At 39.2% G+C, this 27,758-nt stretch overlaps 1 long non-coding RNA gene across 1 annotated transcript; it reads left to right on the top strand.

The window, feature by feature from the left end:
- LOC125485444 lies at positions 1-27,758 on the top strand. Its single transcript, XR_007264172.1, has 4 exons — positions 1-70; positions 3,475-3,573; positions 26,788-26,846; positions 27,026-27,758. It is a non-coding gene; the product is annotated as an uncharacterized LOC125485444 (long non-coding RNA).

The following is a 27,758-nucleotide window of genomic DNA, read 5'->3' as shown; positions in this document are numbered from 1 at the left end:
GGTGGCAAGTTGAAACTCGACTCCCAGTGGCTTGCTAAACACATTTATCACTTTTACATAAATGAAGAAGGTGAGTGTAATTCATAATTCTGTTCTTTTCCAAAGATAAACATAAAATGTAATTTGTGTAATGCTTACTTCCTTCTTTCAACAGGTCTTCTGACTAATCTGTCTCTTCTAAAATTCAATTTGAAATTTATTGCATTCTAGTAGATAGCATTGAATGAGCAATTATAAAATGCTGCACAGATCTCATTTTTCAAACTGTCACAACTGAACTAATTTGCAAAATGTGTCGAGAATTCAGCAACTCACCAATCTCAATTATTACAGAATGGCTATTCCCTAAGATCTAAAGTGACAAAATCAATGTATTTGGAAAAGTCATTTCTGGGTTGTCAGAATTGTAGAATCCCTTTGTTATGGAAGCAGGCCATTCAGCTCATTGAGTCCACACTGACCCTCCAAAGAACATCCCACCCAGACACATACCCTTACCCTATCCCTGTAACCCTGCATTTCTCATGGCTAATCCATCTAACCTGCACATCCCTAGGCACACTATGGGACAATTTAGCATGGCCAATCCACCTGCGCATCTTTGGACACACGCCCTAAAAAAATACATAGATTATGGAATTTAGTTAAGGGACACGCTGAATGCTGGAGCTAGGCTTTTATCGACACTGAGTAGCTTATTGAAAGGCTGCAGTCAAGCAAGAAATTTTAACTGTTCTTGGTGAATGGGAATAAAGTGAAAAAGCAGTTCCATTTTCAATTTTAGCACTGCTCATTTTGGTGGCAAATGAGGCACATGCCTGATTCTGATGAAAGCCTCAAGCGAAAAATTGTCGTCCTGTGCCATCCAAAAGCATTTAAACCAGGGTCTGAGCAGGAGTGCCAGGAACCCACTCCTCCACCATCTCTTTCATGTTGTAATAGAGACCTAACAGGTTGCCTGATATTTTTAACAATTAGAATCTCTACTGTACAGATAGAGGCCACTTGGCCCATCGACTCTGCACTGACCCTGTAAAGAGCATCCCACCCTATCCCTGTAACTTCACATTTACCATAGCTAACCCCCGTAGCTTCACAACCCTGGACACTGCAGGGTGATTTCACACGGCCATCTTTGGGTTTTGGGAGGAAACTCACGCTGACACACGGAGAATATGCAAACTCCACACAGACGGGAAGCAGATATCGAATCTGGGTCTCTGGCACTGTGAAGCAACAGTGCTGACCACTGAACCACAATTGTCCTTTTGTGCACTGAAAGTATTTTATGTCTGGGATAGTAATGGTACAGTAGCTGCCCTTCAGCAAATCTGTGACACACTTTTCTTCTAAAGAACTGTTTGCTGGGCTGTCACTTCCATCTGCACTGGTTCCAGCTCACCTGTGTGCAGACCTCACTGTAGTATGCATGCTAACCATGTTACTGATTTGGTCTATTGTTCTGAGAAAAATAAAACTAGGTGATATGCCTTTAGAAAAGACTGTTGACTTGCTATTGCTCCTATCTTTAGGAGAGATATGAAGTCCTCATTAAGTAATTAAACATCTTCCTGTAGAGCAGCTAGGTCACTGTTCACCTGTCCAGCCTCTTTTCTCCAGTTCTTTTCTAATTTCTATACTAAACTTCATCCATAAATTATCTATAACTAATTAGAACAAGTACAAAACAGTTCTGCACAGACTTTGCTGAAAGTATAGCGGAATGTTGACATTCCTCATTAGAGCTTCAATCCCATTGCTTTCTAATTTACTGAGGACCCAATATATTTGTGAAGGAAAGACACGTCTTTTGTTTTGCCAATGTACTTCATGAGCATTTTTCAAGGCCATTTTGACAGAGCAAGGAGCCCTGGCTGATTTCATTTGCCTGTTGTCCCTCTAACATTCTGCCCACTGACCCCTGTTGAAAAGTACACCTCCCCATTTAGGATACCGCCTTACGAAGACAGCAGGCTCACTTTCTATACCCTTCTCGAATGATGAGCTGCCTAAAAGCAGGGCGATTATCGTGGGTAGCTTCTCTGCTTTACTTGGGTGAGATTTGGCCTTGAAAATTGGTCAACTGTTTTGCCAATGCCATTGGACGGACAGAACTGACCCATCATCCGTCCCTATAGAATCAACCCATTGTGTCCTCAAACTAATATCTCTGTAAAGCTCATTGTCTATCTGGCTATTTGTGCTGTTTAAAATATATTGGTGGTGTTGAATAGCAAATTGACTTGCCCTTCAGAAAATAAGAGTGAACAACCTTTTTGAGATACTGTATTTTGGTATGAAATACTTTGTTCTTTTACTATAACGTGCTTTTTGATACAAACATTAATACCCTATTGCTTTCTCCCATCTATTTTGAATTGTGCCACTCTTCCATTTGCTCTACTCTGTAATATTGCTTCACTGCGTTGTGCTGATGTAGGTCACGAGGTTATATCTTGTTTAAATAACTTCGCTCCTGGGGATTAGTTTAAAGACTTTGGGACCTCTGGTTTCAGATTCAGAGGGAAACTCCAGTCAGTTTTGTACTTGTTTTTCAAGTGGCAACGTTCGGCAACAATTTTGGGTGTGAATTAATGTTGAGACTGGGGTTAATAACATAATGAACTCATCCAATGAGCGTCTGAGTTTCCAATTCAGGAAACCTCAGATTCTATCCTCAACTGTGCTGAATTAACACATTAAACTGTAATGGCAGTACAAGTAATATAATTGGTCCATTCTCCTTGTTTAATGGCAGAATAATCAGCTAGTATTCCTTCTCATCAGTGAAGCCTGACATAGTTGAATATCAGCTGCACATTCCAATGCTCACACCACAGGAGGAGGAATGGCATATGTGAGACCATAATCTATCAATGAGTCAACACTATTAGGAGGGAAGGGGAAGGAAGTTTTAAAATAATTTTTCTAAGAGGATGACAAAAGGATATTCAGAATCAAGTGTTTTTGCTGATTTCTGTTTAAATTCTCCATGGTTACAGTTCTTCGCTTAATGTACATGGGCAAAACCATGAATACAAATCGGAAATCTGCTGAAGTGCCTACAGAACAAGAACTTCTTTGTAACAGGCTTGTGATGGAACAATTTCTAGTTGTTAGTGGTTTAATTTAATGAAAGTGATTCCCAGCATCAAAGACTCTCTAGAAACACATTCTTGTAAGGATTTTAATGGCTGTTGCAAAACAAACATTAAATCCCATGCTTTTATAGCAGCTGAAAGACTTAATTTCTTGACAGATTTATGGATTCTACACTAAAAGCTATAAAATCAGATTTACCTCTTTGGACAGGTCATGCAAGTTATCAATTTCTTGAAATTAAAATCAACATGATCTATGTCAGTTGTTCCAGCCCAAAGTGTGTTCAATTGCTTTTTGAATTATTCAAAGTGCAACATAAATAACAAAGATATGTTGTGTGATGCCAGAAACAAGTGGACTTTTTTGTTTCAGATTGGAGGACCTGGATCTGGAAGTTAAAACCAACAAAATTGCGATTCTATGTTTAACTGGAGCAAGCTGGACTATTTGTGCGCAACATCCTTGAAAAAGGTAGATTGCCTATTAATATATTAACTCAATTAGAACAGATTTTTTTCAGCATAATTTTAAATTCAGTTGTACATTCAATGACTTTGAGGGCTTCCTGAAATATGCCATTGAAACCAAAGCAAGAAAACAACAGCAGCTGGAAGGAGTTGATTAAAACTCATGGAAAATCTGCAATAAATATTCAGTACTCACAGCTGCTTCCTGACCTAATAGTGCAAAGGATAGTTCACTATACTTTTGCCAAAAGTTTACCTCTACACCTTGAGAATCAGGATGGGTGGCACTTTGGTTGTTGTACTGGATGAGTTGACAATACGACTAACATCCGCAGTGGTAGTAGCAACCTGCTGTTTACCAAATTGAAGCTGGACAACAGGGTGGAAGCAACAGAGGAAACACTTCTAGAAGACACTACCAGTGGTGAGTTTGATTCTGTATTCTGGTGATAGCCAAAAGTTTATTCATCAGAATCGTGGCTGGCAATTCTGTGAATTTCACCCGCAATGATGCCTGTTAAAATGAGCAATTGTACAAGTTTGCACCTTTGACTCACTTCCCACAAGTCATTGACTGCACATGTATTGATTTACTCATCCTGGATCAATCAGGAGTATTTATGATGCCCAACCCCAACTATATGGCTTCAACCCTATCAACTCGCATCTGGTCTGTATCCACAAAAAGATGGATACCAAATTCTTGGTAGCTGTACCATTTTTGTCTTGCGGTGATCCGAGCTCCCTGATCTCCCCAAACTTGCAAGCATTCTTAGAAAGTGTCTGCTAGGAGACATGGGACACTCACTTCAAATTTTATTCATGGCATCCTTCAGAATCTCAACCTCTAAGCCCAAATTGCTGAAGGTGCATTTTAATTGTTTGATTACATCTAGAGGCAAGCTTTAGTATGCACTAATGAAGGTATACTGAATAGTTATGGTGTTTGCCCCAACATTGTATCAGATTTGGATCATCAGTGAGAAGCAAATAGTGGAACATTTTCTGTCAATAATTACAAGAAGCGTCAATGATGATCAGAGCAATGTAGAATCAGATGCTATCTGGGATGGCATGAATGTTTTTATACTGTTGTTACTGCTAGATTCAATTGGGTTGCACTTATATCTGGACTATATGCAATGGCTACTTTTTCCACTTTCCCAGACAGTTGTCTGATACATTGAGCATTTGCCCCAGTGCAAGAAAACCCTTCTGTTTTGCTGTTGGGAGGCAGTAATTTAAGGCTTATTTTCATTCTTGGTTGGAGAATGGAGATTACAATGAACCTTTACAATTTTATTGTTGGGACTTTGTAAACATCTTTGGAAATCCCAAAAACACACAATGTGGATAGCAGGGTCAGTTTGCTTGACCTTTTGGACCAATTACAAACATTTAACTGTTAACAAAACCCCTAAAAATGTGTGGCTCAGGCACACATCCAATCACTTTGAAGTGTCCTTTCTAAATCATATGATAAACTGAAAGCTTTTATTTAATAATGGTACTTTATCATAATAAAAGCTAAGTGTCACTAGTTGCCAGCTTTACTCCGGATATAAATTTATTTAAGGTTGATAGTTTTGTGCAATGTATTTATTGCCATTGGCACTGTTTACTTTGTACTTAGTGTACATTACCATTCCTTTGAAAGATCTAAGCTATCATTTTCTTTCATCATGTAGCACTGACAAATTTAGTACTGTGAAAGCCTGTTAAGATTTATCATTTCAGCTGGCATGAAAATGATATCTGGCTTGGTGCATTTACAGCACTGCCTGTACAATTACCTTTCCTGACAAGGAACCACTATCTTATTTTTTATTTCATTATTTTATGCCTTTGTCTTATTCTTGATCCTACTGTTCATTGGGATAAATTTATATGAGTTCACATTTTAAACAGTAAAGGTGTACTTCATAAAACTGTTTTTTTTTTAAATTGACCTGCCCAGAAATGTTATGACACACCAATATGGCAGGTGGGACTTGAACACAGACCATCTGACCCAAAGGTAGGGACACTACCACTGCATTTGGAAGACCCCAATGTGTTATTCGGCTTATTAATTAGAATTGTTTGTATTCTTGAAATGCTTTCAGTTTGAGATATGTTGGATTAGAGTTCTACAGAATGTGCCCCTGAAATTCTCTGTTTAAATTGGTTAAATTTAGTCATTCAGTGATACAAAACTTGAGTTGTGTTGGAAAAAAGACACAGTTTGTCAGATATTTTGAATGCAGGATGAAAAGCTTCAACAAAATGCAACTTTTTCAGCAATAGATTATGTTGCAAAGCTGTTGCTAATAACAATGAAGAAAAAGTATTTGATTTAATATTTGAATATCCCTCTTCACCTAACTCGTTATTTTGCTTAAATTCAGAATGGGGGGATTGGAAGAAAGCCAATGCAGTTATGTCTTATATGGAGTCAGACAAAGACCAGAAGGGACCATTTTTTGTTTTAACTAATTCAAGGGATGTGGTCAACGCTGACTGGACCAGCATTTATTGTGCACCCCTAGTTGTCCTTGAGAAGGGGTAAAGAGCTGTCTTCTTGAACTGTTGCAATCCATGGTGTAGGTAGACCAACAATACCATTAAGAAAGAAGTTCCAGGATTTTGACCCAGTGATAATGAAGGAACAACTTTGGTGAGAGGCTTGGCAGGGAACTTAGGTGGTTATGTTCCCATGTATGCTGCTGCTGTCCATGTTCTTCTGAATGGTAGTGGTTGTGGGTTTGGAAGGTGCTGCCTAAGGAGTATTAGTGAATTTCTCTAGTGCATCTTGTGGATGGCACACTCTGCTGCTACTGAGAGTCAGTAATGGGGGGAGTGAATGTGGAAATGGTGCCAATCAAGCTGTCTGCTTTGTCCTAGATATTGTCCAGCTTCTTGAATGTTGTTGCAGCTGCACTTATTTAGGCTAGTGGGGATCATTCAATCACACTAAGATCTTGTACTTTGCAGATGTTGGTCAGATTTTGGGGAGTCAGAAGATGAGTTTCTCACTGCAGAATTGCTAGCCTCTGATCTGCTCTTGTAGCCACAGTATTTATATGGTGAGTCCAGAGCAACTATTCTGAAATGCAGGACTGATGTAAAACAAAATGATGTGACGATACAATTCCTTGTGCCATACGTTTAGTGCTTCTGTGTGCAGTCCAAGGTTTCAGTTAATGTATTAATTTCTCTAGCCCAGTAAGTAACCAAGCAGGCATATCAGGTGTAGTGTAACACTTTAAATTCAATATAATTCAGTTGTGGACTCTGTAGTTAACAAAAGACTGTTAGAACTATCATTGTGAAGTACAAAAAAAATCAGTCATGTAGTAAATAAAAAATATACTAAAAATAATGAAAACTAAAATGACTAAAAAAGAATTTAGAAAGACTCAACTTAAATGAAGGGGCCAGATCTTCGGCTCATTTATACCTCTGGCAAATTGCTGTTTATTTATTTCCATACACTGAGGAAACATTATTCTCACAATAAGAACTGTGATTCATTCATATTTTAGTTAAATATTGATTGAAGGAGAAAAGTTGACTCGACACCCTTAAATAAACCATTAATTATTTTGGTTTTCTGAGTATTCAGGTCAGAGTAATATGCAGTAATGCGCACCTCAGTGAAATGGGCTACATTGGCCCTGTAGAAAGCGCAATGCAGGAGATAACAGAACTATACCAGTGAAGAATATTCAGTTTCTTGGAAATGTTACAAGAACAGGGGCTGTATTCTCTTGATAGTGTTAAGAAAAGAATCACAGAATTGCGGAACATTATAGAAAGAGGTCATTTGAGCTACCCAATCTGGTTCAGTATTTTTGTCTGAATGAACTTCCTATTCTAGTCTTATTTTCTGCTTGTTCTCAATGCTGCTTAATATTATTCTTTTTCAAGCAGCTATCTCATTTCTTTTCAAAACAATTAATCAACTCTTCTTCAATATTTGCTTGTGGCAGAGAATTCTACCTTTCAAACATTTTGTGGTGAAATTGTCTTTGTGTTCCAGAATAATGGTACCATTAGGTTTAAACTTACTAACCAATCCATGCCTAATGTCAGTCTAATGCTGGTTCTTAATTTTAAGAAGGCTAACTCTGAAAAAAAAATGGCTGAAGATCTGGCAAAAGTTAGCTCCTGTTATAAAGGAAATTGGATGCTGAGAACAAATGGTTTCAGTTTAAAACTATTCTCAACAAATTGTAGCCATGTATGTCTCATGGTTGAAAGAGAGCTACATGTTAAAAACAAAATCACTCCATTTAATGTGGAAGCTACCAAAGATAACTTGATTGAAATGGAAGGTTTTCTAGACACACTGAAGGCATTTAACTCACAGAAAAACAATGGAGACATATATACAAATTTGGAAAACAAAAGCATCTAGAAGATTAGCCAAGACATTGCTGGGAAAAGGCAACATTCAAAGCCATCTGGATGGGTACATGAATAGGAAGGGTTTAGAGGGATATGGACAAAATGCTGACAAATAGGACTAGGTCAGATTGGGATGTCTGGTTGGTGCGGATGAGTTGAACCAAAGGGTTCAATTTCTGTGTAATGTAACTCTACGGCTCACAGTTGTGGCATTGACAACAAAATATTTTTAGCTACTTCAGAAATCAAAAGATCATTATAGACTGTAAAGGCCCACTAAAGGATGCTGAGGACAGATTCAAACTGATTCTTAGGTTATGACAGCACTCCTCAATAATGACTTTGCATCAGCCTACATTTCCTTAGATGATGATTACATTCCAAATGAGGGATATGCAGCATTACCAGTATATTAAAATAGGTAATGAAGTCATCTTGAATACACTAAGAAACCTCCAAATTGTGCCGGTTTTAGTTTTAGTTTTAATATTCAACTGAGAGTGATCAAGGAGGTGGTCCAGGTGCTTATGAGACATTTGCTCTTCAATGGGGTTTTGATAGAGTCAGAGGTTCCCTTAGACTGGAAGCTAGTTCATATAATTGCTTTTTTCAAAAAGGAAACAAATCAGATTTAGCGAGTTATGGGCCTACCAGTCTGATATCCAAAATCGTAAAATGCTAGAAATAAAAGAATGAATTATATGAAATAACTTCAATGGTCACTACAAAAGGGAAGGGCCCATTAGCCATTCACAATATGGCATCTGTGAAAACAAGTTCTGCTGAACAAGGTTGACATTTTATTGTTAAAGACAGATGATGGATGGGAAGAATTCATTATATATTGCCTGCCTGAAATTTTATTAAGCCTTTGATGAGGCATCTCACACAAGGATCAGAGTTTTACATGGTCATGGTGGCCCTGTACCTTGGCTGAAAATTTGTTGATGATTCCCCTTTCCATTTAGCTTCATCACCCAAACCAATTTTTATTGCTGATGGGCCGTTAATTGGCTCAGGGTGAGACTTCAGCCCCGTGCTGGGAGGAAGTCATAGCTCCTAAAGCTGTCAGCCAACGATATGGTTAGCAGCTCTCTGGTCCCATTGGCACTACCACAAACAGTGGCTACTGCTGAGACTGCAGGCAGTCCCTAACAAAGAAGAGCTCTGGTGCCAGATAAGAAGGTGTTTTCCTGGGGCCATGCTGGAAGGCTCCAGTGAAGTGTGAGAGAAAATGAAGGGCAGTAGTATGAAGGTGGGGGAAGCTTCATTTGGGCACAGGGTACCCAAAGATATAGCACAGCCTTCCCCCATAACATCAATCCATTAAAAGGCTAACAGGTCAGGTTTGGGCCAATACCCTTGTCATGTGGCATGGATCCCTTACACCACTGGTAAAATGAGCCACTTAAGGGCCTCAATTGACTCAAGGACCAACAGACTACTGGATGCCTCTCCTTTGCCCGTGCATTGGCGGAAAAAGCATGTTGGCAATGGACGTGCAGGCACAGCCACAGTTTTCAGTTTTGCAGCCTATCCCACATCTGTCAACCATTTTTCTTAATCACCTCATGGGCTGTGGGAATCACCGGCTTGACTGATGTTTATCATCCATTGATAATTGCTGTGGAGAAGGTGGTGATGAACCAAGTGCTTGGACCACTGCAGTCCTTGGGGTGCTATTCCTGATTCACTGGTTGTGGGATTGTTTAGCTCTGTCTGTTGCATGTTACTTCCACTGTTTGGCATACAAGTTGTCGAGAATTGTAACTTCATCAGGTTGGCATCTCATTTTTAGGTATGCCTGGTGCAACTTCTGGCATGCCCTCTTGCACCCTTCATTGAACTAGGGCTGATCTCCTGTCTTGATAGTAATGGTAGAGTGTGGGATATGTCAGACCACAATGTTACAGATTGTGATTAAGTACACTTCTGCTGCTGCTGGTGGCTGACATTTGCTGTTGACAAATCTGTGAAATGCCATATACTGTTGTTGCTTCTGCAGAAATTTGAAAAGTTGAACTTGCAAGCAATATTACCCACCATGTGAAAAAACCAGAATTGCACAATGTACTCTAACTGAGATCTATCCAAGGTTTGAAAATAATAGTGTGCTCCGTTTGTAAGGGATTGCCCTGTAAAAATACCATAGCACCAAATTATATTTAGCTGTTTCTTTACAATATTTGGTCATGAATTTTTAGAGACCTGCATACTGGAACATCCAAATCTTTCTTTTGCTACCAGTTATATTTCCTATCCCTGAAAGGTGTATGTAAATGTTTCTGGCTGGCATATTAACATTATAGAATGTTCTAATGTAGAAACAAGCCATTAGTCCATTAAGTAAATTCAAAAGAGCAGAGTGTAATAAGGAAATCTGAACAATAACTTTGCTTTTCTGAATTTGAGATGGAGGAAATCCACAACCCAATATTAGACATGCAATGTCGATATCTAAATGGGAGTGTGCTGATATTACATATCATTCTTGGATTCTATAGTAAAAACTATTATGAATTTCACATATTGGGCAGTTCTGCTAATTATTATAGTCAGATAGTTGGAGACACGGACAATGATTAGAAAAATGGTATAGCTAACATATGGGAAGTGGGATAATAATGCATAATTGTAGCTATGAATTATCCATCATAAACTAAAACCCAGTAATTGCAATAACAAAGAAAGGATATATTGCACACAAATAAGAAAATTGTCTGGCTGGACCAGAGCTCAGATAGCTTAGCAAAGAAATTTAGGAACAGGAATTCCTCCTGCAGTAATTGCTTGCTGTAACAGGCAGAACGGTTATTTGTTTTCAGCTGTTCCTGGGGTAAAGCCACTCTGAATTTATTTTGAATATTTGAATAAGTTACTTGACACAATTGGCCAATGGGACAAACATTAAACTACTCAGATACATATCATTGGTGGTCTCTATGATGATAAGATTAAAATTACAACACTTAAGAAGAAATACAAACTAAAAATGGTTAAATATTCATTTCTTTTCATTACTCAAATACTGCGCCATGCCATAATGAATAAGATGAATGAGCACAAACCAAGTAAACTGAAGATTCAGAGTTCTGAGGAATCATGCAAAAGTGTCTGTTGCAAGCAGGTTACAAAGAGCCAAAACATGTGATAAAATCTTTGCTCAGAACCTTTTCCAGTTTCACTAAAATGAAGTTATTAGCTTGTGATTATTTTGCAGCTTTACGATAAGGTATTCCACCAGTTTTACAAGGCAAATGGATTATCACTAGCCAGTTAACATTCTCATTCGGTTGGTAAAGGTTGATGATGCAATTTCTTCAAAAAGCTGTGTTGTTTACCTGTTACCCCAGCTGTAATTTAGATGCTTTAAGTCAATAAAATGCAATTCCTTTCATGTATTTTATGTGCTCTTTCTATGTGTCTGTTTGTCTTTTTTGGCAGTGAACCACAATGACAACCAGACATCTGGACTCAGGCAAATTCCTTTTAATCTTTTGCCTCACTAAATATGCAATGTGGAACTGTTGCTAACGTGCCAACCATCCAAACAAGTGCAGATGGAACATTTATAATTTATGTCAATTTAAAGTACGTCTTAAGGCTTTAAACCTTATTGGTCTGGAATTTGCTGACTTCCTTTCGGAAAAGTTCAAGAGCATTTAATGATCCACTGACCTGGGCATGTGAGTCCAATGTACCAATATCTTGATGCAGAAATTCCAGGAAGTTATGCTAAGAAAGACTTCTGTAGTCTGCTTTTATGCATTCATGGCATGTTGGCATCACTCTGCAAGCCAGCTTCTATTGTCCATCCCTAACTGCCCAGTAGAAGGTGGTAGTGAGTTGCCTTCTGCAACCTTTAGAGTATAGGGAAACCCATGTGTTGTTAGGAAGGGAGTTCCTGGATTTTGACTAATGACAGTGAATGAGCAATGATATAATTCCAAACCAGCATGGTGTGTGGGTTAGAGGGGAACATGCAGGTGGTGCCCTTGTCCTTCTAGATGGTAGAGGTTATGGGTTTGGAAGATGCTGTCAGAGGAGCCTTGGTGAATTATTGCAAATTATTTTGTAGATGGTATACACAGCTGCCACTATGTGTTGGTGATGAAGGGAATGAATGTTGAAAATGTCGGATGGAGTGCCAATCAAGTGGTTAGTGTCAAGGTTCTTGAGTATTACTTGAGGTGAAACTATTCAGCCTAGCAGAGACTATTCAACTGCATTCCTGACTTGTGCTTTCTAGAGTGTGGGCAGTCAGTGGCGAGACCGGGAGTCAGTTACTTGTCAGAGAATTCCTGGCCTCTGATCTGCTCCTGTAGCTATACTTTTTATATGGCTATTTGTCATTTTTTGGTAACACCCAGGATATTGATAGCTGGGAATCAGTGATAGTCATGCCATTTAATGTCAAGGGGCAATAGTTGGATTGTCTCTTGTTGGACATGGTCATTGCCTGTCACTTGTTTGGCACAAAATTTACTTAATGCTTATTATCCCAAAACCTGGATGTTGTCCAGGTTTTGCTACATACGGATACAGACTAGTTCAGTTCCAGGATTGATCCAAGGCTGTAATGAAGTCAGGAGCCATGTGGCCCTGGAGGAAAGCAAACTGAGTGGCAGTGAGCTGCTTGCTGATGATCAAGAATAGACTAATAGGGCAGTAACTTGGCAAGGTTGGATTTGTCCTGCTTTTTATGTACAAGACACACCTCACACTTTTCTAAATTGTTGGGTAATGTCATTGAGGCAACTATACTGGAACAACTTGGCTAGGATTGCATTTAATTCTGGAGAATATGGCTTCAGTACTGTTACTGGAATGTTGTCAGAGCCCATAACCTTTGCAGTATCCATTGTCTTCAGCTGTTTCTTGATCTCATGTGGAGTGAATTGAGTTATTTGTTGTCTGTAATATTGGCGACCTCATGAGGAGGCTGAGGCTGAGATGGATCATCCACTTGGCACTTCTTACTGAAGATTGATTTAAGTAATCTAGCTTTGTCTGTTGCTTTGATGTGCTAGAATATGCCATCATTGAGGATGTGGATATTTGTAGAGGCTCCACCTCCAGTTAGTTATTTAATTCTTCACGACCCTTCATGATGAGATGTGACAGGATGGCAGAGTCTATGATCCATTGATTGTGGGATTGTTTAAGCCTGTCCATTGCATTCTGCTTCTGCTGTTTGGCATGCAAGTTTTTCTGTGTTGTAGTTTTACTAGATTGACACTAATTTTTAGTTATGGCTGATGTTGCTCCTAGCATGCCCTCCTGCACTCAGGGTTGATCTCCCTGGGTTGATCAAAATGGTAGAGTACAGTATATATTTTTCCTTTTTTTATTCATTCAGGGGATGTGGGCATTGCCATCTGGGCCAGCACTCATTGCCCATTTCTAGTTGCTCTTGAGAGCATGGTGCTGAGCTGCATTCTTGAATCACTGCAGTCCATTTCGTATAGGTACACCTCCAGTGTCGCTAGGGTGGGAGTTCCAGGATTTTGACCCAAAAGAATATCGATATATTTCAAAGTCAGAATGGTGAGTGGCTTGGAGGGAAATTTTCAGGTTGTGCTATTCTCATGTATCTGTTACCCTTGTCCTTTTAGATAGTAGTGGCAATGGATTTGGGAAGTGCTGGCTAAAAACATGGTGAATTTCTGCAGTGCACTTTGTAGATGGTACACACCGCTGCTACTGAACGCCGGTGATGGAGGGAATGGATGCTTATGGATGTGGTGCCAGTCAAGTGGGCGGCTTTGTCCTGGATGGTGTTGAGCTTTTTGGATGTCATTGGAACTACACCCGTCCAAGCAATCTTGACTTGTGCCTTGAAGCTGGTAGACAGGCTTTAAGGAGACAAGAGTTGAATTACTCATTACAGGAATCCTAGCCTCTGACCTGCCCTTGTAGCACAGTACTTATATTGCTAGTCCAGTTCAGTTCTGATCAATGGTAATCCCCACAACAGTGGGCAATTAAGCAATGGTAATGCCATTGAATGTCAAAGGATGAGGGTTAGATTCTCTCTTGTGGGAAACGGACATTGCCTGGCCCTTATGTGGTATAACGTTACTTGCTACATGTCATCCCAAACCTGGAAATTGTTCAGATCTTGCTGCAATTGGACACAAACTGCTTCAGTATCTGAGGAGTCAAATGGTATTCCAGACCATGATGTTACAGATTGTGAATGTATACAATATTGCTGGTGCTGACAACCCAAGCACTTCATGGTTGCCCAGTTTTGACTTGCTAGATCTGTTCAAAGTCTATCCAATTTCGCATAGTGGTAGTGCCTCACAACACAATGGTGAGTTTCCATAGAGTGAAGACAGGCCTTTGTCTCCTCAAGAACGATGTTATGATCACTCCTACCAGTACTGTCATGGATGGACACATTAGGTGGATTGGTGGGGATGAGATCAAGCAGATTTTTCACTCACCACCTGTTAAGATCCAATCTAGAAGCTATGCCATTCTGTGAATGATTTTATGAATGCATTGGAGAAAGTGCAGAAGTAATTTTTAAGAATCCTTCCAGGATTTAGAAACTTCAGTTTAGAGGATAGATTGAAGAGCTTGGGATTATTCTCTGTGGACAGAAGGCTGACGAGAGATTTGGTAGATGTTTTCAAAATCATGAACAGGTTGGATAGACTTGATAAGGAGAAGCTGTTCCCACTCGCAAAATAAAGAAGGAGAGGGTATGGATTTAAAGTGATATGCAATGAAAGAAGGGTGATTGTGAGAAAAAAAAGTTTTCACTCAGCAAGTAGTTGGGTATGGAGTGCACTCTCTGAAAATGAGGTTGAGGCAGGTTCAATTGAGGCAAAGGCAGGAGATTGGCATTAAGTAATAGAACCAGTGCCAAGTATGATGGACTGAATGGCCTCCTTCAGCACCATAACAGTTCTGTGATTCTGTGATTCATGGCTGGCTCAGTCAACAATGTTGTTTCCAGGCTATGTACATAAAGTCTCCCACCCAGAGTACATTGCCCTTGCCACTCTCAGCGATTCTTCCAAGTGGTGTTCAACATGGAGGAATACTATTTCATCAGCCAAGTGTGGATGGTAGGTGCTAAACAACAGTTTCTGTGCCCATGTTTGACCTGATGCCATGAGCCATCCTGAGTTCTGGAGTTACTGTTGAAATCTGCCAAAACAGCTATCTCCCATTTACCATCTGCTGCCCCCGCTTGTGCCTATCCTGCTGGTGGGACAGGATAGTAATGGTCTTGTCTGCCAGGTATGATTGGTGAGTATGACTATGTCAGGCATTTGCTTGACTAGTCTGTGAGAAAGCTCTCCCAATTTTAGCACAAGCCTCTACATGTCGATAAAGAGGACTTTGCAGGGTTGACAGAATTGTTTTTATTGTTGCTGTTTCCGGTATTTAGATCATCCATTAGCTTCATTCATTCTTTACACTTCGTGCTGGTTTGATACAACTGAGTGACTTACTTATTTCAGTGGTCAGTTAAAAGTCAACCACATTTCTATATGCTTGGAATCATCAGGTGAGGCCAGTCCAGGTAAGGATGTTAGGTTTCTTTCCCAAATGGACATTCCTGAACTATATCGGCTTTTATGACAATTGACAATGGTTACACAGTCACCATTAGGCTAAGTTTTTTGATATTGAATTCAAATTCACCATTTGCCACGATGGGATTCAAACACATGTCCCCTGAGGTTCTGGATTACTTGCACAATGACATTAGCATTACACCATTGGCTCCCTGTGCCATACTTCTGGTACTTCTGCACTGCTCCTAAGAAACTCTCACTGAAGAAGTTGTAATAGCTCCACTTGCCCAACAAAATCTATGGTCATCATGGGCTTTTTTAATACGGTTCCAAGGTACACTTTGCATCAAGGCTCAATAAATATTAGCCCAGAAATTGCTGAAATAATAATGGCAAACTCACCATTATTGCCACCATGAGTTTAATCAAAAAATTTCAACAATTTGTGCAAAAGATATAAGCTGTGTGAGTTTGGATTCTACACAAGTTGCTTGATGATTTGTGCTGCTCTGCTGTTAGATGGAAAATTCCAAATCATTGCAGCCTCACTGTGAATCCCGTGATTGAAATTACATGTGAGTTATGCAATTGCTGAATTAATAGCATAAATGTGATTCAACCCTACCACAGCCATTTTAGGCCTGATAATTCATGCCGTACGTATTCTGTTAATATCATTGTAGTGACTGTAACAATGTCAGCCAGGTAGACCTCATAGAATATGAGCTCCCTGATTGGGGCTGTTAATCTGGTCCAATCAGAGAGCCCTGGCTGACAGATATAAACAGGAGTGTCAGAGGTTCTGTTCACTCTGACAGCTAGCTCTGAGGAAGCTGGACATGCCAAGTACTATGCTCGTGTAAATAAAGGGTGACTTGGTGATGGGATACTGGCCTCTGTGGAGTTATTTCAATCATGATTTATGGCCTTGAAATAAAACTCAACCTTGGTGGTCTAGAGTGTTAGCAACAAACTGTGGAATCAGAAAGGTTGTAAATTTTTCCTAAACTTTTTTTATGTTAATTTTGATTTTCTTCTTCCTGTTCTGTTCTTTACTGCCTCCTAATTCTCTTCCTGATAAACAATTCTCTTCTTGCATTCTACTTCAAACTGACTGTAATATATCCTATTTCCTTCAACATGATATGCTTTATTTCTTTCTTAATCCCTTTGTTTCATGTGTAAAAGGGGCAGACCATTGGGTCTGATTATTTATTATTGTGTCTGCGCTGTTATCAATTCACATTTCTAGCAATACATAGCACAAATGTTATGCATTTTAAAATTAAGAATAAAACTTAGTTTCTCGTTATCAGATGAAGCACTCTAGCAATGTCTGATTTTCTAAATGATTGATGAAAATGCTCAGTTTTTAAAATGTGTATTTAATCAAATAACCAATTCAAATGGCAATAAGTCTTACAGCCTTTAGACAATACACAAGGTTTAAATACAAGGGAAGCACATTTGAAAGTGAGTATGAAAGACATGAGAACACTCTCTCCTTGTTCTCCAAAGACATCTGTAAATGTAATTTGTTGAAAGGCTTTAGCTTCCAGGAATTCCTACATAATATTATTAAATGAATCCAATCCCTTCCTCACTTACCATTTCCTCATGATGAAGCAGAAGGGGAAATTACAGAGAGCAAATGCCAACATGAGAATGGTGCAACATGTCTTTGTATGGAATGTCTGCAAATAATTTTAGATCAAACCTATTGCCTACATTAAAGGGAGGATAGATATGGATGACGGTTTAGACCTCAGTGGAGCTTGGTCCAAAAATGAAGAAAAGAGTTGAATTCTCAAAGTGATGTGAGAGGCAGAGGTTGATGAACTGAGGCATCTGGAAATCAGAGAAAAATTGAAGTCAATGGAAATTGAGGATAAACGCTTCTGTAGTTGAAGGAGGAAAACTAATCTAGTTCACTGATATCCTTTACGGAAGGAATTCTGTTGTCCTTACCTAGTCAGCCCTACATGACTCCAGACCCACAGCAACGTGGTTGACTCTTAACTGCTCTCTGGACGATTAGTGATGGGCAATATATGCTAGCCAAGCCAGCAATGCCCACATCCCATGAACGAGTATAAAAACAAACTTTAAATAAATATTTTGGAACTAAAAATAATTGATGATAGAAGACTGTGACTTAAAACATAGGCTCAGAGTTATGGTTGTAAGGTTATGGGTGAGATCCTAAATGAGTACTTCGCATCGGTATTCACCCAGGAGAAGGATATGGAGTACAGTGAGATTTGTATGGAGCATGCTAATATTCTAGGGCATTTTGAAATAAAGAAAGATGTGGTGTTGGGTCTCTTGAAGGGCATTAAGGTAGATAAGTCCCCAGGTCCCGATATTGTCTACTCAAGGTTATTGAGAGAGGCAAGTAAGGAGATTGCTGGGGCCTTGACCAAGATCTTTATATCCTCACTAGCCACTAGAGAGGTCCGGGAGGACTGGTGAGAAGCTGATGTCATTCCTCTATTCAAGAAAGGAAGTAGGAATAATCCAGGAAACTATAGACTAGTGAGTCTCATATTCGTGTTTGGGAAGCTAACAGAGAGAATTCTTAGGGGTAGAATTTACACGCATTTGGAAAAGCGTGACCTTATTAGGGACAGTCAACATGGCTTTGTACAGGGCAGGTCATGTCTCATTAACTAAATTGAACTTTTTGAGAAGGTGAAAAAGGTAATCGATGAGGGTTCAGCAGCGGATGTTGTCTACATGGATTTTAGTAAGGCTTTCAACAAGGTCCCTCATGGTAGGGTGATCCAGAAGATTAAGATGCATAGGATCCAAGGTGACTTGACTGCATTGATTCATAATTGGCTTGCCCATAGCAGGCAGAGGGTAGTGGTGGAAAGGTGCTTTTCCGGCTGGAGATCCATGACAAGTGGTGTTCTGCACTGGTGTTCTGCTTTGCTGTCTGTGAGAATTCTCCAACATATTCAACTGCTTACCTCACTTTAGGATAATAAAAGTCACTGTATATCTGGAACTCCCAACTTAGGTGGATGCATTCTGACCAGTTTGCCAGAAACATTTGGTGTAAATTCATCATCAGATGATAATACATCAATATATCCAAGGTCAATATCACCATTACAACAAATTATTTTCTTCATGATTGCTTGTTCGTACAGACCTTAAGCATTGCTAAAAGGAGACAAGAAGTTGAAACTTTTCACCTTGCATTCATCAGGACTGAAAAGCAAGAAAATCAACTTCAGAAAGGATATTATTTATACATTATGAGAAAGATGTTTGGTTGAAGTATGATTGGCATGGACATGCAGCAGGAACTGCTAACTATCTTAGTTAACTGAGTACATTCAAACCAGGAGCAGTGACTCATTGGATAGAACAAACAACAGTAAGAAAATGAAGGGCAACAATTAAAAATGAAAGCAAATTTCTCCTCCTATTTGTTGTAGGTCTCATTCATGGATGGGAGCATATTGCTGCAAAATAAATGTTGTTACTGCATCTATGTATTTTAGTCACCTCCACAAGAAAACACAACACATTGATTTAGTTATTTGGTCTACATCTCCCAAACAGATTGCTTTAGGAAAGGGATTATGACAAACTGGTTTGATTCAGTGCCAACCCAATTAAGATTCTGTTTCCTTAAAGTCTCAAACCAAAAGCAAACAATTTTTTTTTACAGTGATAATATCATAATTTGTTTCTTTACATAACACATGTTCTATAAACCTTAACTGTAATGGTTATAAATTCCTTTTTACATTTCAACATTTCAGTGGGCTTTTCCCATCCACAAAAGAATGATATCACTCAAACAGCGAACCTTTTCCAGATTTCTCATAAGGTGGCACAACCAGATTACAAATAATATAGGCTAGCTGCAAGAGTTACGTTCCTTCGATACTGACGTAATAATTAAACCTATCCACTTCCCAAATTCAAACCAACCCAAGTTCATCTTTTGTATTTCCCTTAGGAGTTATCCAATGATCTCTGATTTAGATATAACTCCAACTGCAACCAAACACTTTTAATATGAAGAAAATATTCAGAACACCTTACAATTAGATATAAGAAAGAGGGACTGAACCAAGAAGGGGATACTTATTGGACAGAATCTTCCTAGTCCCACAGGAGTGGATTGAAGGTAGGACTGAGAGAAACCTCACAGAAGGTGGCATCAGGTCAGCAAACTGATAGATTCTACCACAGAGATTCTTCACAGGAACGGGTCAATGTCACTGGGCAGTGACTACTTGCATGGCAGAAATAGGTAGTCAACTTGCTAAATTAACTGCAGGCTGATGTGCCTGCCCCAGCAGAGGGCATAAGCCTAGCAGGATGCAACCTTCTCGTAATAAACCAGAGGAACTTGCAAGGGCCAAATGTTTGACAATTTGCAAATACTGATGGACTTAATGAGTACTTCTAGAAATATTTGTCCTTAATTTTGAAGAAGGTTTCTACTATATCTTCTCAATCCCATTTGTTAGAAATAATCACACTTTACACTTGGAAGATTAGATTCCTTGTGTATGATACAGCTTGCCATGTTGCTGGGTAAGAAGATTGCTATAGGCCATTCCCTTTTTATAGTTCACACATCCAGTGCAGCCCTGATCAGAACATTTGCAACAGCAAGATTGGTTCCTGGCTAATTAATTCAAATTACAGACAGTACAACAATATATAATAATTTCAAAAGTGAATATTGATAGGGATTTTGTGAATACAGTATTATTTTGTTGCGATTTTAAATGTTGATTATTGAGAAATTACATGAATTAGATAAATCTACTGTGTTGAGTGCTGAATCTTTTAGAAAACACATTTGTAATTATTGACCAGAAATTTCAATTTCAATGTTGGAGAGAACAAAGGTTTGACATGTAGGGGGAATGCTAATTGAGCAAGAGAGAAGTATAAATTAAGCTCGTGTATCAGAGCTTCAAAAGACTATTCATTTTGTAATTAGCGTATATGTTATCTCAGACAATTCGCTGGAGAATTTATTTAATTAATTGGAATTTAAGCAAGTGGTTGTAAATCATCTTTTGTCCTGTTCAAGCTGTGTTTCTACAAAAATTGGCAGCTTTGGCACAATTCCAGCATTCTTGAGATGAACTATAATCTCATTCATCAGAGCCGGAGAAATAGGACAACTAACTCAGGTATGCTGTTGTATTCTGTTGGAACAGAAGTTATTTTAAGTATACTTAAGGTGAAAAAGTGCAACTTGGTAAATGAAAGATTTGGACTGAAACTGGTTAAGTCTGGAATGAATTCAGAGAAAGGAATGACCCTAATGGATCCAATTCCAACTTTTTTTTTTGGACATCAGGTCTCTTTAAATTTGAGAGAAGGTGGTAGTCATTTGAAAGGACTGAAAGGATAGTGGGGTGTTACATGGTGGGTAGTTAGCAATTGGGATGGTGTAGAGGGTTTGTGATTGGATTTGGGCTGGAGGAATCCTGATACATGAATTGCAAAACATGACAATGCAGTTAAGCAAGTGATTAAGAAGGCAATGAGAGTGTTGGTGTTTATTGCAAAGGGATGTAATATAAAAATATATATTTTTTGCTACAGTTGCACAGGGCATTAGTGAGACCACATCTGGAGCACTGTCTGTAGTTTGAGTGTCCTTGTTTTAAAAAGGGCACAATTGCATTCAGAACAGTTAAGAGAAGGCTCATTTGACTGATACTTTGAGGATGAACAAGTTATCTTATGAAGAAATTTTGGACAGGTTGAACTTGTATCTATTCAAGTTTAGAAGAATGAGAGATGGTCTTACTGAGACATGTAAGATCCTGAGGGGACTGGAGAAGGTGGATTCTGAAAGCAAGATTTTCTTTGTGGGAGAGAGTAGAACCAGGTGACATAATTTTAAAATAATGCAATTTACATGTATGACAGAGATTAAAAGAATGTTTTTTCTCAGAGGGTTGTGAGTCTGTGGAAAGTTCTTCCTCAGAGAGCTCTGAAGGCAGGGTCATGAAATATTTTTAAGTAGGTGGATAGTTTCTTGATTTAAAAAGGAATAATGGGGTGTTATGTGTAGGTGGGAAAGTGGAGTTGATGGAACAATCAAATCAATCAACATCTTATCAAATGGTAAAGAGTAGGCTTGAGGATCTGAGTAGTCTATTTCTGCTACTAGTTGATAAGTTTGAATGGGGAAGAGCAACATTGAGTGGGGGCATGGCATTCAGATGAGTGGCAGACAGCAACAGGGCAGAGGGGGTGGTGAGCAGTGACTGGGGAAGGGAGGCAATGCAATTGCGACTGGGAAATGATGATCAGGCTGGGGGAGTGGCAATCAGGAGAAGGGGACATAATGTTTGGGAAAATTGGAATGCAATCAGGAAAAGAAGGATTACTGATATTTCTTTCTCACTGTTGCTTTATATATTATGAGCATATTAATCTTTGATATCACTTGAGTAACTGTAAATAATGTAAATGAGATGCATTTAGTTGCATTCAAACATGTAAATGACAGGGCTGAATTTTAGTAGCCAGGCTGTGAGGTGGGAAGCCTGGGTAAAAGATGCAAGAAAGTAGCAGTGATCCAACATTTTTCTGCCATCATGTCATGACCATTGAAAGGTATCTTTCTGCTTCTTGGTGTTTTATTAGGGGCTGGTGGGCTGGTGGGCTGGTGGGTGGGTGGGACTGTCACCACATGGACAATCTGCCAGATAAACCCTGGTGGCATCCCAGCAAGATTCAGAAGGCAGGCAGCCTATCATTTATGCACTTTCCTCGAAACACAGAAGGGCCCAATTACCATAATAGCTATTGCTACAGCAATGGCACCATGTGCTCGATGACATCTTTCCTCTAGCTTGTTGGGACCTGCATGACTGACAGCAACTTTATCCTACTTATCTGATGCTGAGAGCGTACAGCCACTGATGTACCTTCATCCTACAAATGCAGCTTCCCTGACAGGGCCGGCAGTGTTTGAAGGCAGGCCATTGTCCATAATAGGGGTGGGAATATCAGTGTCAGTCACTCCATTGATCATCACCAATGAAACATGGACCTGCATTCTACTGTTCATCAGTGGGGTGCCCACTATCCCCACACACTTTTGGTCACAGTGGAGGGGCCCCTGCCGCCTTCATAAAATTCAGCCCAAATACGTAGTATCTAATGGGCAAAGCTGACTGATAAAAATGTTTCAAGTATTTGCAGGTGGAATACATCAACGTAGAATTTGATTTTAAAGGTGTAGTTTGCAGCATCACTTTGAGCTCTTATGTAAATATACACACTATTCTATGGAAGGCTCCTTCTGTTGTCTCTACCGTGGCATTTCTGTGAAGTCTGAAGTATAACCTGATCTATGCGTCAGTACATGTGATAAGAACAGACCTTTAGACTTTAGGTTTCTAATTTTTTCAACTCTGTCCGCAACACTCCTTTGTTTTGTCCTTGAGGGTAGGTATAGATTTGCTTTACTTTGATAAGTCTCGTTCCTTTGTAATTGTCACATACAGGCATGACTGATGTTTTCAATTTGCAAATGTGTGTTTATTCACCTGACATTTCACAATACCTGTCAAAATTATTTTATAACTTAAAATTTTATTAAGATAAGGTAATGTGTTTATAAAAATGGTGTAATAGATGGTTTATATTTGTAATACATTTCAGGTCTGAAAGATTTGACTCAGCCTCTGTTGAGGAACTTTCAACCATTAAATATAAATGTAGGAAATAAATCAATTGTAAAACGCCAAGCTGATTTTTTTATGTTGTCCTTTAAATGTCAGATGCATCTTTAAAGTGTAAAGTAAGTGCTTCTGTCAAATTATTAATAATATGTGCTTGCAAGCTCTGCTGTGTAGCAATTGAATGAGTTTTTTTTGTTGTCTGCTTTGCTGTTGTCAAAGTTCTGAATTGAAAAATACATTAAAAGTCCAATTTTTTTACAGCTTTGAACATTTCTGGGAACTCCCCATGAAACTTTAATATGTTATCTTGGATAAATTACACTGTTAAGAAATAGTCTGAATTTAACATATGCACCACTATGGTTTTCCAAGTGAGCACAGGCTAAAGTTCATTAAATTAAAACATTGTATCAATGTGACAAAATTAATCATCAAAGAATCAGTTACTTAAAATAATCAATTTAAATGTCAATGGGAGTTAACTATGTGAATTACAAAATTCAAACTTTCAGATTACATTTCCTTGGCAAAGAATTGTAAAAAATATCTGTGCATTTTTCAGTATGCCCTTTCACTACGGCAAAGAAGTGACAAATTTGTGGTCCCTCTGCTCTAAGGACATGACTTGCCAAAATATTTTTCACTTCGGTTCCCTTGCATGAAAGAATAGTTCCCTTTTTTTTAATACAGTTAATTACAGGAGTTGATGCTGAGACTAGAACCTAGTATTTTTGATATTGTTTCTTAATCTTTATTTTTCTAAAAGCCAGCCAATTATGACTTAGTGTCATAGAGTCATAGAGTAATACAGCATGGAAACAGGTCCTTCGGCCCAAACTGTTCCATGCTGATCATGGTGCCCACTCAGCTAGTTCTAATTGCCCGCATTTGGTCCATGTCCTTCTAAATAGTTCCCATCCATGTACCTATCCATATGTTTTTAAAACGTTGCTATTGTACCTGCCTCAACCACTTTCTCTGGCCGCCCATTCCATATACACACCACTCTCTGTGTGGAAAAAGTTACCCCTCAGGTCATTCTTAATTCTTTCCCTCTCACCTTAAATCTATGCCCTCCACTTTTCAATTCCCCATCCGTGGGAAGAAGACCACATACATTCATCCTATCTATGCCCCTCATGATTTTATACACCTCAATAAGGACACATCTCAATCTCCTATGTTACAAGGGAATAAAGTCCTATCCTGGCCAACCTCTCCCTATAACTCAGGCCTAATAGTCCTGGCAACATCCTCGTTAATCTTCTTTGCATGCTTTCCAGTTTAACTATGTCTTTCCCATAGCAGGGTGACCAAAACTGTACACAATACTCCAAGTGCGGCCTCACCAATGATTTATACAACTGGAACATAACGTCTCAACTCCTATACTCAATGCCTCGACTAATGAAGGCCAGCATGCTAAATGCCTTCTTCACCACCCTGTCTACCTGTGATGCCAATTTCAATGAACTGTGTACTTGGTCAATGAACTAGGTTCCCCTGTTCCACAACACTCCTCAGGACCTTACCATTTACTGCATAAGTCCTACCTTGGTTAGACTTTCCAAAGTGCAACATCTCACAGTTATCTGTATTGAATTGCATTTACCAATCTTCAGCCCACTCCCCCATCTGATCAAGATCTCTCTATAATTTTTGATAACCTTCCTCACTATCAACAATACCTCCTAATTTTGTATCATCTACAAACTTACTCATCCTGTCTTGTACATTCACATCCAGATCATTTATGTAAATAACAATAACAAAGGTCCCAGCACCGACCCCTGCGGCACACCACTAGTCACAGGTCTCCAGTCCGAGAAACAACCTTCAACCATCACCCTCTGCTTCCTACCATCGAGCCAATTTTGAATCCAATTAGCTAGCTCTCCCTGGATCCCATGCGACTTAGCCTTCATGACTAGGCTGCCGCATGGGACCTTGTCAAAGGCCTTACTGAAATCCATATAGACAACATCCACTGCCCTACCGTCATCTATTCCTCTTGGCTACCTCTTCAAAAAATCTCTAAAAGATTTGTCAGACATGAGATCCCACACACAAATCCATGCTGACTATCCCTAATCAGACCTTGACTATCCAAATGTTGGTTGATCCGGTCCCTCAGTATCCTCTCCAATAACTTGCCTACCACTGATGTCAGACTCACTGTCCTGTAGTTCCCTGGCTTATCTTTGCTACCTTTTTAAAACAATGAAACAACATTAGCCACCCTCCAGTCTTCCGGAACTTCACCAGTGGCTAAAGATGAAGCAAAAATCTCTGCAAAGCCCTCTGCAATTTCTTCCTTAGCCTCCCATAACATCTGGGGATGGACTTGATCAGGCCCAGGGGATTTATCCACCTTAATGCACTTTAAGGCTGCAAACACCTCCTCTCTGGTAATAAGTATGCAGTTCAAAATATCCCCACTTGTTTCCCTTATTTCCTTAGCATTCATGATTCTGTCCTCAGTAAACACCGAGGTGAAATATTCCTTAAAAATCTCCCCATCTTCTGTGGCTCCACACATAAGACAGTCATGCTGATATTTAAGTGAATCATCCTTTTACTCTTAATATAGCTATGGAACTTCTTCGGATTGTCTTTAGCCTTATCTGCCAGATCCATCTCATACCCTCTTTTTGCTCTTAAGTGTGCTTCTACACTTTTCATAATCATCTAGGGATTCACTTGAGCCCCACAGTTTAAACCCAATGTATGCCGCCTTCTTTTTGCTGACCAGAGTCTGAACATCCCTTGTCAGGCAGGGATCCCTAAACCTTCCAGCTTTTCCCTTCACCCTAACAGGGACATATTGTCCTTGGACTCTTGATATCACACTTTTAAAAGCTTTCCATTTGCCAGTCATTCCTTTTCCTTCAAACAGACTCATCCAATGGACTTCTGCTATATCCTGCCTAACAGTCCCAAAATTGGCCCTGCTCCAGTTTAGCACCTGTGGACCTGTCCTATCTTTTTCCATAACTATGTTAAAACTAAGAGAGTTACGGTCACTGGACACAAAGTACTTTCTGACTGACACTTCAGTCACTTGCCTGACCTTGTTTCCTAAGAGGAGGTCCAGTGTTGCACCCTCCTAAGTAGGGCTCTCTTCATATTGATTTAGGACAACTTTCTTGGACACATTTGATAAATTCCATCCTTTCCTGGCTTTTTACACTCTGAGTGGCTAAGTCAATACAGGGGAAATTAAAATCTCCAACCAATACTACTCTATTATTCCGACAGGTATCTGCAATCTTTCTACCCATCTGCTCCTCTAGTGCCTGCTGGGTATTTGGGGATCTATAATACAGTCCCAACAAAGTGACCATCCCCTTCTTGTTTCTAAATTCTAACTATATGGCTCATTGGATGACCCCTTAAGTATATCCTCTCTACGCGCTGTTATTATGTACTCCCTTATCAAAGGGGCAACTCCCCCTCCTCGCTTACTTGTACTTCTGTCACACCTGTAGTTTCTGTATCCTAGAACATTGGTGTCTCTTATGCGGCCGCAGAATCTCCTGTTTGTCCCCCACACAGTTGACTCTCCTATCAGTATTGCTCTGTCTGACTGCACCTTTTCCCTCTCAGCCTCGAAAACTCCTTATCTTTGCTAACATGGAGAATGAGAATCTGAAACAGAAGCAGAGGTATGAATCAATTTCCCATATTCCTTACTCAAAATAAGAAGACATTTCAAAAGCATGTAAGAGTGTAATGCTTGAACAGATTATGATTTCCTAAGGAAATTCTTCAGGATATTTGTAGAATACTTGATATATTGATCTGAGACCTGAGACCTATCTCAAAAATTCAATTATCCTTACAGATGATGTGAAGGTCCGAAATAGCCTTTAACTTTGAAGCATCTTAAACTTTCAGACTGCAAGTACAGACATGAGCAATATGTTCATATCAGCAGAACAAAGATGTAAAGGAGCACTAAAGATATTGAAAGAACAACAGATTATCCAAGTATGTGAATGGATTTGAGGGCTGTTGGCTTCTACAGAAGACCTTCTCTGAGGCACAGCAGCACCAATGGAGCCAACTTTCTAGAAGTTCCTTTTTGTTGCAGTTTCTCTGTTATGAATTTCAATATCACCTTAGGTGATTTGAGGATTGTTTTGAGTGTCACAGTCATATTTTGGGATCCTGCCTGTGCGTAAAATTGGTTGTAAAGGAACCAAGGATATATTGTTCTTCCTTTGTGTTCTTGACCAATCTCTATTCAATGTGGGTTTAACATTCAGAATGGAAATCAAATAATTTCTAGAAGTCAGGATTCTAGGAAAAACTCCTTCCCTTGGTGAAAGTGGCTAAAAATCTGCCATTGGATTTGTTAGCAGAAGTCCTAAACTAAAAACTCCTATTAGAATTCTCTTCTTCAAAAGAAATGTCTACTTTCAAAGTTTTGCTGACTTCCGGAGCGCTTAGCATTCTGGGAGAAGAGAAATTGCAGAAATTTCCAGAATATTTTAAGTGTAATAAAGAACCAGAGAAAAAAATTAATATGTGCTCCCATTTAGTTTTGTTGGGAGATTAAGAATTTCTAAATTGTA

The sequence above is a fragment of the Rhincodon typus genome, chromosome 19, assembly GCF_021869965.1.
Source record: "Rhincodon typus isolate 14 chromosome 19, sRhiTyp1.1, whole genome shotgun sequence".
Taxonomy (NCBI): Eukaryota; Metazoa; Chordata; class Chondrichthyes; order Orectolobiformes; family Rhincodontidae; genus Rhincodon; species Rhincodon typus.
This window is presented reverse-complemented; position numbering and strand designations above follow the sequence as displayed.